A 13,965-nucleotide genomic window follows, 5' to 3' on the forward strand; every position below is an offset into this window, starting at 1 on the left:
TTCTCTCTTCCTGTATCCCAATATACCTTCCCGTATGTTCCTGTATTTTCCTGTGTCTGCCTTTATTTTCTCGTATTTTCACATATCTTCCTATATGTTCCTGTATCTCTCTTTCTCTTTCTCTTCCCGCACCTTCCTTGTATCTTCTTGTGTCTTCCCATATCTTCCTATATCTCTTTACCATCCCATATTGTCCCATATCTTTTGTATCTTCCTGTCTCTCTCTCTTTATCTTCCTGTATGTTCCCTGTAATTTCCTGTATTTTCGCATAACTTCCTGTATCTTCTTTAATTTTCTTGTATCATCCCATATCTTGCTGTATCTCCCTGTATTTCCCGCATCTCTCTTTACCTTTCCATATCTTCCAGTGTCTTACATCTCCCTTTATCTTCCTTTATTATCTTTGTATATGAGTGTGATCATCCATCACCTCCTCCTCTTCCACTTCCGCACCACAATCCTCCTCCTCACTTCATAGCAATTGTGTCTCTTCATCGTCCACCTCTTGTGACAAATTGCCAGCGTGGACTTCCTGTGGCCGTGGCTGTTCAAATATTTGGGCATCGCTACATGGGATCTCCTCTTCCACCACTTCAAGCGGAGCAGGCGAGGGGCACAAATCTGGAAATGGACCAGTGAACAGCTCTTCAGTGTCCAACTGTGGGATCAGTTGCTGTCTGACGACACTCGGCATGGTGGGAGGAAGGAGCATCAGGGTGAGGAGGAGTATGCGGTTGAGACTCACGGCTACTAAGAGTTGACCATGTGGAAGACAGACCGGAGGTGGTGGTACCCAGGTAACTGGAAGTATTATCTGCTATCCAATTAATAACCTGTTCACATTGATCAGTTCTCAATACTGGTGTTGTTCTGTGCTTCCCTAGTAATTCGGTCAAGAAGTGGGAGCGAGAAGATGTGGCTGTTGGTTGTGGCACATTTTCACCTTGGCCACGGCCCCGTCCTCTGCACGAACCATCACCAGAACGTCCACTTCCACGTCCCTTGGCACGCGCCTTGCCCATTGTAAATGAAGTAAAATAGCTTACACTCGCACTATCAATGGTAAAAAGAGTAATAAAGAGTAGATTAGAACCGTGGAAGAGGAAAACCACAGTTCTACACCAGAATCTTTTAAACAGATATATTTGTGTCTGAACAGTAAGGGAGACACTATTACTGTTTTTTTTATGGAAAAAGGGCAAAAAGCAGGATAATACAGAGATTTGATCCATGGAACTGCAAAACCACAGTTTTATTTCTCTGGCCTACACCAGACTCTTTTAAACAGATATACTTGTGTCTGAACACTCACAGACACACTCAATTTTTTTTTTTGGGGGGGGGGGGGGATACCAAAAGGTTCATAAGATGGGTATTTGTACAGTCTGACTGAGGGAAAAAAAAAATACAGGATTTAGATGAAAAAAAAAAGATTTTTCCTGGCCCCTGAGACCTGGGGATAAGTCTAGCAATTTGAGCAGCAGCAGCACACAGGACTGTAATGCAGCGTTTGCTGGTATAACCACTGCGTCTCCTATACAGCCTGCCTGCCTGATATCTGGGATGGATATTAGTCCTGAGAAGGACTGTTTGTTTGATCTGGCAGCCTTTACAGACCCTACACTAACTATTTCGCAGTTTATATCTCTCCCTAAATCAGCAGCGCTGTCCCTACACTGTCTGATCCGGAGCGACTGTGTCCAAGATGGCGGCGCCCGGTTTTAAATACTCGAGGTGACGCTGTGCGGCCAGCCAATCACTGTAATGCCACAACCAACATGGCTGCGGCATTACAGTGACTGGCTGGCAATCCCTGCATGTTCATTGGCTCTGTAAAGAGCGCCAAACATGCAGGGCGGAGACCCGAGCTCCCGCCTGAGTAACCCGGAAATGCTCGGTGCTCACCGAACGACCCGAGTAGTGTGATGCTCGGGCGAGTACCGAGCAGTGTCGAGCATGTTCGCTCAACACTACTAATTAACATATCATCCTGCCTTTTCCCATATTTTCCCTTATCTTCCGATATTTTTCATTGTCTTCCTGTATTTTTACATATCTTCCTGTATCTCTTTATCTTCCTGTACCTTCTTTATATCTACTCGTATCTTCCCATATCTTCCTTTATTTCTCTATAATTTCCTGTATCTTTCTGTATCTTCCTGGATTTTCCTGTATCTTCCTTAAATCTGCTTATGTCTTCCCATATCTTCCTGTATCTCTCTTATCCTTCCTGCATCTTTTGATATTTTCCTGCATCTTCCTTTATTTCCCTGCTTCTTCTTGTACGTTCCTGTATCTTCCTGTCTCACAATTTATCTTCTCATATCTTCTTGCATCCCCTGTGTCTTCCCTTACTTTCCTGTATCATTCTTTTCTCTCTTTATCTTCCTTTATTTTCCTTTTATTTCCTTTTGTCTTCCTATATATTTCCATATATTTTTGTATCTTACTGTACTTTACTGTATTTTCCACCATCTTCCTTTATGTTACTGTATCTTCCTGTATTTTCTCCCATGTTCCTGTATGTTTTGGTATCTTTCTGTTTATTTCATGTACGGTATTCTTGTATTTTCCAGATATCTTCCTGTATCTTCCTGTGCCTCTCTTTATCCTCCCTTATTTTCCTTGTAACTGCTTGTGTCTTCCCATAATTTTCCTGCATTTTTCTATCACTTCCTGTATATTTCTGTATCTTTCCATATGTTCCTGCCTCTTCCTTATATCTGATCGTATCTTCTGATATCTTCCTGTATCTCTCATTATCTTCCCGTGTCATCCTGTATTTTCCCATGGCTTCCTGCATTTTCCCATATTTTCCCATATTTTTCTGTATCTTCCCATATCACTCTTGATTTTCCTGTACCTTCCTTTTATCCATTTGTTTCTTCCTATATCTTCCTGTATTTTCCTTCTTGTATTTTCAAGTGTCTTCTTGTGTTTTTCCATATTTTCCCATTTCTTCCTGCATCTTCCAATATTTTCCTGTATCTCTCTTTATCTTCCCACATCTTCTCTTAATCTGCTCATCTTGCCATATTTTTCTCTGTGTATCTCTCTTTATCTTTCCATATCCTCCATATATCCACTTGTGTCTTCCTGTATCTTCTTATAGTGTATCTGTCATTACTTTCCCATATATTCCTGTATTTTCTTGTATCTTACTTGTATCCGCTGGTGTCCTCTCATATCTTCCTGTATCTTCCTGTATTTTCTCATATCTTCCTTGTATCTCTTTCTGTCTTCCCATACTTTCCTATATCTCGCTTTACCTCCCCATATCTTCATGTATTTTCCCATTTTTTCATATATCTTCCAGTATTTCTCTTTATCTTCCCATATCTTCCGGTATCTCCTCACATCTTCCCATATGTTCTTCTGCTTTCCTCTCTTCATCTTTCCATATCTTCCTGTGTGTCTCATTGTCTTCCTGTATATTTCTTATATCTGCTGATGTCTTCCTGTATTTTCCTGTATCTCTTTGTCTTCCCCTATCCTCAATGCATCCACTCATGTCTTCCCGTATCTTTCTGTTTCTTCTTATATCTCCCTGTATCTGTCTTTACTTCAACATATGTTCCTGTATTTTCTTGTCTTTTTCTGTATCTTCCTTGTATCTGATGGTGTCTTCTCATATCTTCTTATATCTCCCTGTATTTTCTCCTATCTTTCTTGTATCTACTCGTGTCTCCCATATTCTTCTGTATCTCTCTTTACTTTCTTGTATCTTCATGTACTGTACTTTCCTAGATTTCCCTGTATATCTCTTTATCGTCCCATATCTTCATTGTATCCACTCATCTCTTCCCGTATTTTCCTGTATCTCTTTTACCTTCCTGTATCTTCCCCTATCTTCCTTGTATCTGCTCATGTCTTCTCATATCTTCCTGTATCTTCCTGTATTTCCCTTATCTTCCTGTACCTCTCTTTATCTCCCATTTCTTCCTGAATTCCCTTGTGTCTTCTCATATTTTACCTTGTCTTTCTGTATCTCTCTTTATTTTCCCATATCTTCCTGTATTTTCTCCTGTTTTCCGGTGTCTTCCTGTATCTGTTCTTAGATCCTCTTGTAACGCTCTTTACCTTCTGTATCTTCCTTGTATCCAATCATGTTTTCACACATCTTTCCGTATTTTCCAGTATCTTCCTCATTTCCACTAGTGTCTTCCCGTGTCTACCTGTATTTTTCTTGCATCCACTCATGTCTTACTGTATTTTCCAGTATTTTCAGTGAATCCACTCATGTCTTGCCATATCTTCTTGCATTTTCCCGTATTTCACTATATCTTTCCATATCTACCTGTATCTTCCTTGTATCCTCTCATGTCTTCTCATATCTTCCTGTATTTTCACTTATTTTCCTGGATCTTCCATGTATCAGCTTGTGTCTTCTTGTATCTTATTTTTTTCTTGTATCTCTCTTTAATTTTCCATATCCTCCCTGAATTTTCCCATATCTTTCTTGTATTCACATGTGTCTTTTCCCGTATCTCTTTATCTTCCCCTATCTTCCTGAATCTTCCCTTATCTTCCTTGTTTCCACTCGTGTCTTCTCGTATCTTCCTGTAACTTCTTATATCTTCCTGTATCGTTCTTTGTCTTCCAATATCTTCCTTGTATCCACTTATAATTTTTCATATGTTCTTGTATCCACTTGGGTCTTCCCATATTTTCCTATATTTTCCTATATCTCTCTTTATCTTCCTGTATCTTCCTGTTTCCCCTCATGTCTTCCCATATTTTCCTGTGTCTTTCTGAACCTTCTTATATCTTCCTGTATCTCTCCATATCTTCCAAAATCTTCCTTTTATCTGCTTGAGTTTTCCCATATCTTCCTATATCTCTTTTTATCTTCCAATATCTTCCTTGTATCTATTCTTCTTTTCTTATATCTTCCCATATCTCTTTTTAGCTTCCTTGTATCTGCTCATATTTTCTTGTATCTCTTCCTGTATCTCTCTTTGTTTTCCAATATCTTCCTTGTATCTGCTCATGTTTTCTCATATCTTCCCATATCTCTTTTTATCTTCCTTGTATCTGCTCATCTTTTCTCATATCTTCCCATATCTCTTTTTATCTTTCTTGTATCTGCTTATCTTTTCTCATATCTTCCCATATCTCTTTTTATCTTCCTTGTATCTGCTCGTCTTTTCTTATATCTTCCCATATCTCTTTTTATCTTCCTTGTATCTGCTCATCTTTTCTCATATCTTCCCATATCTCTTTTTATCTTCCTTGTATCTGCTCGTCTTTTCTCATATCTTCACGTATCTCTTTTTATCTTCCTTGTATCTGCTCGTCTTTTCTCATATCTTCCCGTATCTCTTTTTATCTTCCTTGTATCTGCTCGTCTTTTCTCATATCTTCCCATATCTCTTTTTATCTTCCTTGTATCTGCTCGTCTTTTCTCATATCTTCCCGTATCTCTTTTTGTCTACCAATATCTTCCTTGTATCTGCTCATGTTTTCGCATATCTTCCCGTCATTTTGAATTACTCTATATCTTCCGCAACTTCGAGCATCTTCCCGTACCTTTCTTCCTTATATCCACTTGTTTCTTCCATACCTTTCCGTTTCGCACTGGTTTCTCCTCCCCGCATTTCGCAGCCTTGGCATGTATCATAGCTCCGTGTTGTTGTACTCTGCTCATGATTAGGCCATGCACATGTCTTATTCCACAAGACGCTTATTATTTTTAGCACTTGAAGACACACAATGTGTAACCCTTCTCTTTGTCAGATCATTGTTCCGCCGCTACATTCCACGCACGGCGGTGATATTCGCTCTTGACAAGGCTCCTATTGTGGCCTGTGAATAGCAGCTAATGTGAATGTCGGCATATATTATGTATCTTATAGAAATCCTTGGAGATGCGCCACTCCAGGATGAGGTTGTTTAAAACCAGGGACTGAAAAGGCAACAATGGTAACCAGGAAAAGTGTAGTGTTTGTTTGTAATGAGGTAAGACCTCTCCATGGGGGGGAGAAGGGACTCGAAGCAACGCGCCGACATTAACGAGAATTGTGCCATATGGATTAATGAAGAAACCGCCGGTGGGGGAGGGGACAAGAAATGGCAAACACAGAGCAAAAATGAAAAAATATCGGAACGGCAATGATGCAGGGTCCAATGGTGGAGAGAGAAAGTCTCATTCATGGCCAAGATGTTACCAGGTTAAAGATGATATCTATCGAAGGGGCCATGTACAACACTCGACCGCCCCAGATACCAGATGTAACTGCAACCTCTGGACTAGTAATGGCCACATGTGGCATAATAATAATGGCGGCCATCTGTTACTGTGAGAACAAGAACCAAACAGATCAATCTACACAGATCTCAGTGCTATATAGTAATATAGTAATATATATAGTAACATGGCCACCCTTCTCTTCAGTGTGATATAGTAATATATATAGTAATAATCTCATTAATATTCCCTGCATGACTTCTATCTCCTTCAATTGTGCCCTTTGGAACGCTTGGTCAGTATGTAACAAACTCTCCTACATCCATGACTTTTTCCTTTCAAATTCCCTGAACCTTCTGGCTCTTGCTGAAATCTGAATCCAGCAGCCGGACACCACCGCCGCTGCTGCTCTTTCATATGGTGGCACACAGTTTACACATACCCCCAGACCTGTGAGCAGACAAAGTGGTGGTGTTGGCGTGCTCCTATCAGCCAAATGCACTTTTCAGGTTATCCCGCCAGTACCCTCACTTATCTTCCCTTCTTTTGAGGTCCACACTGTCAGACTCTATCGGCCCTTCTCCCTGTGAGTGGCTGCTGTGCATCGCCCTCTGGGCCCCTCTCGTCAGTTTTTGGATCACTTTGCCAATTGGGTTCCTCACTTTCTATCCTGTGACAACCCAACCCTCATCATGGGGGACTTTAACATTCTCATCAGTAACCCACTCTCTCCATCTGCCTCCCACCTTTTATTTATAACCTCCTCCTTCGGCCTTTTACAGCTTACTATCTCTTCTACTCTCAAAGATGGAAATAAGCTGGACCTGATTCTTCTCCCATCTCTGCTCAGTGCATGATTTTACTAACTCCATTCTCCCGCTCTCTGACCACAACCATCTGTCATTCTCTGTCAGTAACTGTCGCTTCGCTCAGGACATCCCCACTTACCACACCTATAGAAATATACGTGCAATTAACACCCAGAAACTTGTCAAGAAATTGCAGTCATCATTGACCCCGATCTCCTCCCTCTCATGTCCTGACTCTGCACTGAAACATTATAATGATACTTGGCAGAGCGCCCTGGATGAAGCTGCACCTCCCACACATAGAACAACTCGGCACTAGTGTTGAGCCACCCCCGTAGTGTTCGAGTTCGGTTCGGTTCGTCGAACACCCGTGTGTTCGCCGAACTGTTCGTCGAACTGTTCGTCGAACACCTTCGAACACCGTTAAAACCAATGGCAGGCAAACAAAAACACATAGAAACACATAGAAAACACCTTCAAAGGTGTCCAAAAGCTGACAAACTGCTCAGAAGACACAACTAACACATGGAAAAGTGACAAGTACATATAGTCATGCGAAAATAAAAGAGGTGGAGGAGTAAAAGGAGGGGGAGACACAGATATAGGCATGTCATGCCCTTCTAAAATCCAAAAAGTGAGAAGCCGACACATTCAGTCCGCTCCTGCCCGTGCCACCTCCGTGTCGCCGGGTTTGTGCCAGAGCCGCGGTGAACCCTGACGGCCAGCCCCCCTCTCCCAATACTGGTGCCTGTCCGCTGGTGGGTCGAGAGAGCCCCCCTGTGGTGGAGGCAGCTCTAAGCTTTTTAATTTAAATTGTCTCTCTAATTTGAATGAATACACTTTAAATCCATTTACAAGGATCTATTGGAGGGCAAGTCTCATGCCAGCAGCCGCGTAATTCCAGCTCCAGTAGCGTCCACTAAAGCTGCTGCAGTTAAAAAGCTTTTATAAGGATCGAGCTCGGCTGTCCACCGCAAGGCATCCTACTGCCAGTCCCAGCCCCTATGCCTTGGGGTGCCTCCTGATCCTCTTCACTGAGTATCCCGTGGTCCCGAAGCATTTCCTTTGAAAAAATTAAGTGTCCAAACTACAGGTGGTGTAGCTTGCTTAACAGCCGGGATAATCCGCTGACTAGCAGACACTGCTACTAGGCACAAAGTATTTCCTGGGCTAGATGCAGTTAAAAATTTGTAAGTAGATACTCTCGTTGGATGCTGAGAAAGCATTCCATAGAGTCTCCTGGCACGCCATATATGATTCTCTTAAAAAGCTTGGGGTAGGGGTCTACGGGACCCTTTTATAGCCAAAATCACGGCCCTGTATCACAATACGTCACCTAGGCTGAAGATAAATGGAACTGTAGCACCCTGAGGGCTCGGTTGCTACAGACGTATTGCACCTCACCCAGAGGTGTGATATCTCACTCTCAGATAAGGATGGAGTGTGGATCAGGACCCGACACCTGCATGCATTACACCACATTGCCGTGGGGCAGGGCGACCAATATGCCCCTGAGATGGGCACGACAGTCCCTGTCCCTGGCTGGAGTGGGGGGAGGGAACACTGAGGAAGGGGAACCCTGCAGTGCAGGAGCAGGGAGGAAGCAGTTCCTGGGTGCATTGAGAAGGGAGTATAAAAGGTGGGCACCATCTTAGTTCAGTGCAGAGAAGTCTGAGCAGAAGTGGCAGGGAGCAGGGGCTCTGCATGAGCTCTGCTCCGGAGGCGGGCCTAGTAACAGAGGCCCAGGCCTGCAAGAGGGAGAAGGAAGGAAGAGGAGCGGAGAAGGCTCCAGGAACGAGGAATGAAGGGATCCCAGGGGTGCGGACGGGCGAGTCGCCACCGCACGCCCGAATCCACCTGCGTGGAGGGGTCAGGCCAAAGGGGGAGACCGGTCCCCGAACTAGTGGAGGCAGGAAACGACCCTCAGCTAGAAACCGGAGGCTCTGACATTTTATGTGGCGCAGCCCCTTGCTCCACCCGCTAGGAAGGCACCACATAGGGTCAGGGAAACTGGCGCCAAGTTTACCAAGAGGAGGCCCGAGGCAGCCGGACAGAAGTGTTGGTAAGAAAGGCCAGACAAAGGACACACAAAGGGGGTCCTGTGAAGCGCTCCAAAGTTATCTGGGAGTTGTCTGAGCCCCTCACCTGGTGAGCACAGTACGACGTGGGCAGCCGTTACCTGCAGACGTGGTCTGGATAATAAGAACTGTGAGTAAAGGCCCTGGACTGCATCACTGACTCCGTGTCATTACTGCTGCTGCCCTGCACCATCACCCCCATCCTCCGCATACACTGCCCTGAGGCTATACTCCTCCCGTGGGGAGTTATGCTACGCTCTGCTGCACCCACAACACCAGCCTCAGCGGTCTGCCCTGCAGCGGCGGTTCACTCTGACCGCAATCCACGGGTGGCGTAGTCGGACATTTAAACATCAAAACCACATAAATAGTTCCGCCACTGGTTTGACCGCCCTGAGCCACGGAACCGGATCGCCGCCACGAAGACTACAACCACCAGCATCCACCAAAAAGGGTCCGGCTCCGGGTGTCCCAAGGCCCAGGGGGCGCGTCAGAACATTTTCATCACCTTTCACATTCACCAATGGGACAAGGCAGGGATGTCCTCTGTCCCCTCTCTTATACATCCTAGTGACGGAGCACCTGCTCTCATCAATTCGCCATAACCCCAATATTAGGTGGATTGAGGTGGGAGGCACCGAGTACAAGTGCTCTCTATTTGCTGATGATGTCCTAGTATATATCACTCAATCACATATATCCATCCATGCTGTTATGGCTGAAATAGATCACTTTGTTACATGGTAAAATTTTAAAATCAATGCAGCGAAGTCTGAGGCCCTCGATGTCTCCCTCCCTAAATCCATATAGGATTCCATCCAGTCCAACTTTCCCTTTGCCTGGCCCTCACAGGGTATCAAATACTTAGGAATTCCTATTCATAGAGACCTCTCCCATCTATGTTATCTTAATTTTGGGCCCTTTATTGAACAACTCCATACAGACCATGGTTGGCAAGTTAGAACTGTAAGATTCACTACGTGAACCACTGGTGTTTTGTGGAAAAGCACATGTACACCGCGTTCCAAATTATTATACAAAAAGTGTTTAGGAGTGATAAGGGAAGAATTTGTTTGTTTGTCAGTTAAACTCATTGATGGTGATGTGTGTCAGGGCTCTTTATATCACTGTAAGCAATTGCAGACACCTGTGCTAATTAGTTTGGCAGGTGTGTCCAATGAAAGGCAAGACTACTTAAGAAGGCTCTCTCACATTATTAAGCAGCCTACATTTTCTGCCAAAATGGGAAAGAAAAAGGATGTGTCGGCTGCTGAGAAGCAACAAATTGTGGAGTGTTTAGGTCAAGGCATGACTACAATCAACATTGTGCGATGATCAGGATGAAGTGTCCTGGCAATCAAGAAGTATGTAGCTGATTCACAGTACACACGTGTGCGTGCTGATAAGGGCAAATTGAGGACTCTTTCCTACAGGCAATTACGTCAGGTTGAAAGAGCAGCGGCAAAAAAGCCTTGTCATAGCAGCAGACAAGTTTTTGAAGCTGCTTGTGCCTCCAACGTCCCCCGAACAACAAGATGCAGGGTCCTTCAGAGGTTTGCAGCTGTGCATGCGCCATCCTGTCGACCTCCTCTATCCACTTCACACAAGCAGAAACGGCTCCAGTGGGCCAAACATTACATGAAGACTGATTTCAAAACTGTTTTGTTCACGGATGAGTGCCGTGCAGCGCTCGATGGTCCAGATGAATGGAGTGGAGGATGGCTGGTTGATGGACACCCCACGCAAACACGGCTACAGCGCCAACAAGGAGGAGGTGGAGTAATGTTTTGGGCTGGAATCATGGGGAGAGAGATTGTCGGCCCCTTTAGGATCCCTGAAGGGGTAAAGATGAACTCCATAATGTATGTGGATTTTCTCAAACAGCACTTCCTTCCATGGTTCAAGAAGAAGAACCGTGTATTCCGCAGCAAGATCATTTCATGCATGATAATGCCCCATCTCATGCTGCACATAAAACATCTGCATCTCTGGCTGATATGGACATAAAAGGGGACAAACTTATGGTGTGACCCCCATGCTCCCCTGACCTCTACCCCATTCAGAACCTTTGGAGCATCATTAAAAGGAGTATCTATGATGGCGGGAGGCAGTTCACATCTAAGCAACAGCTCTGGGAGGGTATTCTGTCCTCATGCAAAACAATTGAAGCAGAAACCATCCAAAACCTGACAAATTCAATGGACGAGAGAGTTCAGAAGCTCCTTTCGAACAAGGGGTCCTATGTGAAAATGTAACATCACCTAGAATAAAGTTTTGAGTTGAAAACTGTTTGATTTCAGTTTCTAACAACCTGCTAATGCTTATAATTTCAAAAATGACCATTTTTTTGGTCTTTATTAAAATGAAAAGGTTGATCGAAAAGTTTGGGGGATCTAAGAGTGTGGCAACCCAGTAGTCATGATTACTTCGAATTCTGACAATATGAGGGTCATGCTGCAGGTAGTGCAGCAAGAAGGCACTTATGTGTCTTGCGCATCTCGGAGCCCCAAAATTATTTTCCGGGCTAGATGCAGCTAAAAATTATTTTTAATTTTAAATCTGGTGAAGCTTATTATAGATGGCCTAATAGGATCAGTGCTGCACACTGCTACAAAGCCCAAATTATTTTCCAGTCAAGATACAGATAAACATGATTAGTAATTTGAAAGCTTAAAACGGTTGGTAGGGTGATTTTAACCAATCATCAAGCTTTTACTCTCCCCAGGATGACACAGGGGTAGAAAAGTCGTTTCGGATCCATGATTTGTTCATCTTTATGAACGTGAGTCTGTCTACATTATCAGTGGAGAGCCGCGTGCGCTTATCTGTCAGCACACCACCAGCAGCGCTGAACACACGTTCAGACAGAACGCTGGCTGCGGGGCATGACAAGATCTCCAAGGCGTAAGTGGCTAGCTCCGGCCATTTATCCAGATTGGAAGCCCAAAAAGAGCAAGGGTCCAGTGACACAGTCGTGGCTTCAATGTTTACTTGGAGATACTCCTGTACCATCGTCTCTAGGCGTTGACTATGTGTCAGACTTCTTGTCTCCTGTGGCCTTGCAAAGGATGGGCTAAAAAAGTGGTGAAATGATTCCGCAAAATTGATGTTACCAGCAGATACTGTGGTTCTGTTACGGTTTGAGTGCTGAACACTTGACGGTCCCACGGTTGGCAGGTTGGAACTGTGAGATTCACTACGTGCACCACTGGTATTTTGTGGAAAAGCACATGTAAGATTCTGCAACAGTCTCTGCTGATACTCCTGCATGCGTGCATCCCTTTCTATGGCAGGAATAATTTCTGCAAATTTACTTTTGTACCGGGGATCTAACAGTGTGGCAACCCAGTAGTCAGGATTATTTCTAATTCTCACAATTCGAGGGTCATGTTGCAGGTAGTGCAGCAAGAAGGCACTCATGTGTGTTGCGCATCCAGGAGCACCAAGTCCCTGTTGTGTTGGTGGCGAGGTAGCAATCATGCTTCCTTCCTCTGTCCTCTCCCCCCAACCTCGCACAACAGAAATGTGATCAAGGTCTCCCTCATCTGATGAGTCTTCCATCAGTTCGTCCTCCACTTCTTCCTGGGCTCCTGCACCTTCCTCACTAGTTTGGCTGCTACCATGCGCCCTGGTAAAATCATCTCCCCCACCCTCACATGCCTGCCGCCTTGGTGCTGCCGACCGTCTGGACCTTGCAGATGTTAGCCCTTCCGCATACAACTCCTCCTCCTCTACTTCCTCCACCTCCTCTTGTGCCACCACCTGACTCCGAATTCTGTTTAACATGTGCTCCAGCATGTAAATCACCGGAATAGTCATGCTGATAATGGCATCGTCAGCACTAAACATCTTCGTCGCCATTTCAAAACTGTGCAGAAGGGTGCATAGGTCCCTGATCTGAGACCACTCCTCCAGCGTGATTTGCCCCACCTCTGAATCTCGTTGGCCCAGGCTATACGTCAGAACGTATTGCACCAGGGCTTGTCGGTGCTGCCACAGTCGCTGCAACATGTGCAGAGTTCAATTCCACCGGGTAGGCACATCGCATTTTAGCCGGTGAAGTGGCAGGCCCAACGACTTCTGTAGAGATGTAAGTCGCTGAGCTGCGGGATGCGAACGGCGGAAGTGAGCACACAGCGACCGTGCCCTCTGCAGAAGGCCATCTAGTCTGGGATAGTGGGCTAAAAATTGCTGGACAACCAGGTTCAACACGTGAGCCATACAAGGCACGTGTGTGACATTGCCCCGGCGAAGGGCCGCACCCAGGTTTGCAGCATTGTCGCACACGGCCTTCCCTGGTTTCAGGTCCAGTGGAGACAACCATTCATGAAATTGGTTCTCCAGAGCTGACCACAACTCCTCAGCTGTGTGACTCACATTTCCCAGACATTTCAATGTAAAAACCGCCTGATGACGTTGAGCCCTACTGCCAGCATAGTAAGGAGGTGTGCAGGATCCCTTCTGCGCAGTTAGAAAGCTTGTGGCATGACCAGACAGGCTTTGGGTGCAGGTGGAAGACCGAGAGGAGGTTGAGGAGGCAGAAGCAGTGGAGGAACTTTGACATAAAGAGGATTGACGCACAACTCGTGGGGACGGCAAGACTTGGACAGCAGCCCCTTGTCCTGCTGTCACCATAGTTACCCAGTGCCCAGTCAGCGACATGTAACGCCCCTGTCCATGCCTACTCGTCCAAGTGTCTGTGGTGAAATGCACCCTGTCACACACAGAGTTTCTCAAAGAAGCGGTGATGTTGTGTGCGACATGCTGGTGGAGCGCAGGCACACCTTTCTTTGAGAAGTAGTGCCGACTGGGCATCTGGTACTGGGGCACTGCGACGGACATAAGGTCTCGAAAATCCTCTGTGTCCACCAGGCGGAAAGGCAGCATTTC

Source organism: Phyllobates terribilis, unplaced genomic scaffold (genome assembly GCF_046119375.1).
Source record: "Phyllobates terribilis strain yellow unplaced genomic scaffold, ASM4611937v1 Scaffold_10__3_contigs__length_209671492, whole genome shotgun sequence".
NCBI classification, from domain to species: domain Eukaryota; kingdom Metazoa; phylum Chordata; class Amphibia; order Anura; family Dendrobatidae; genus Phyllobates; species Phyllobates terribilis.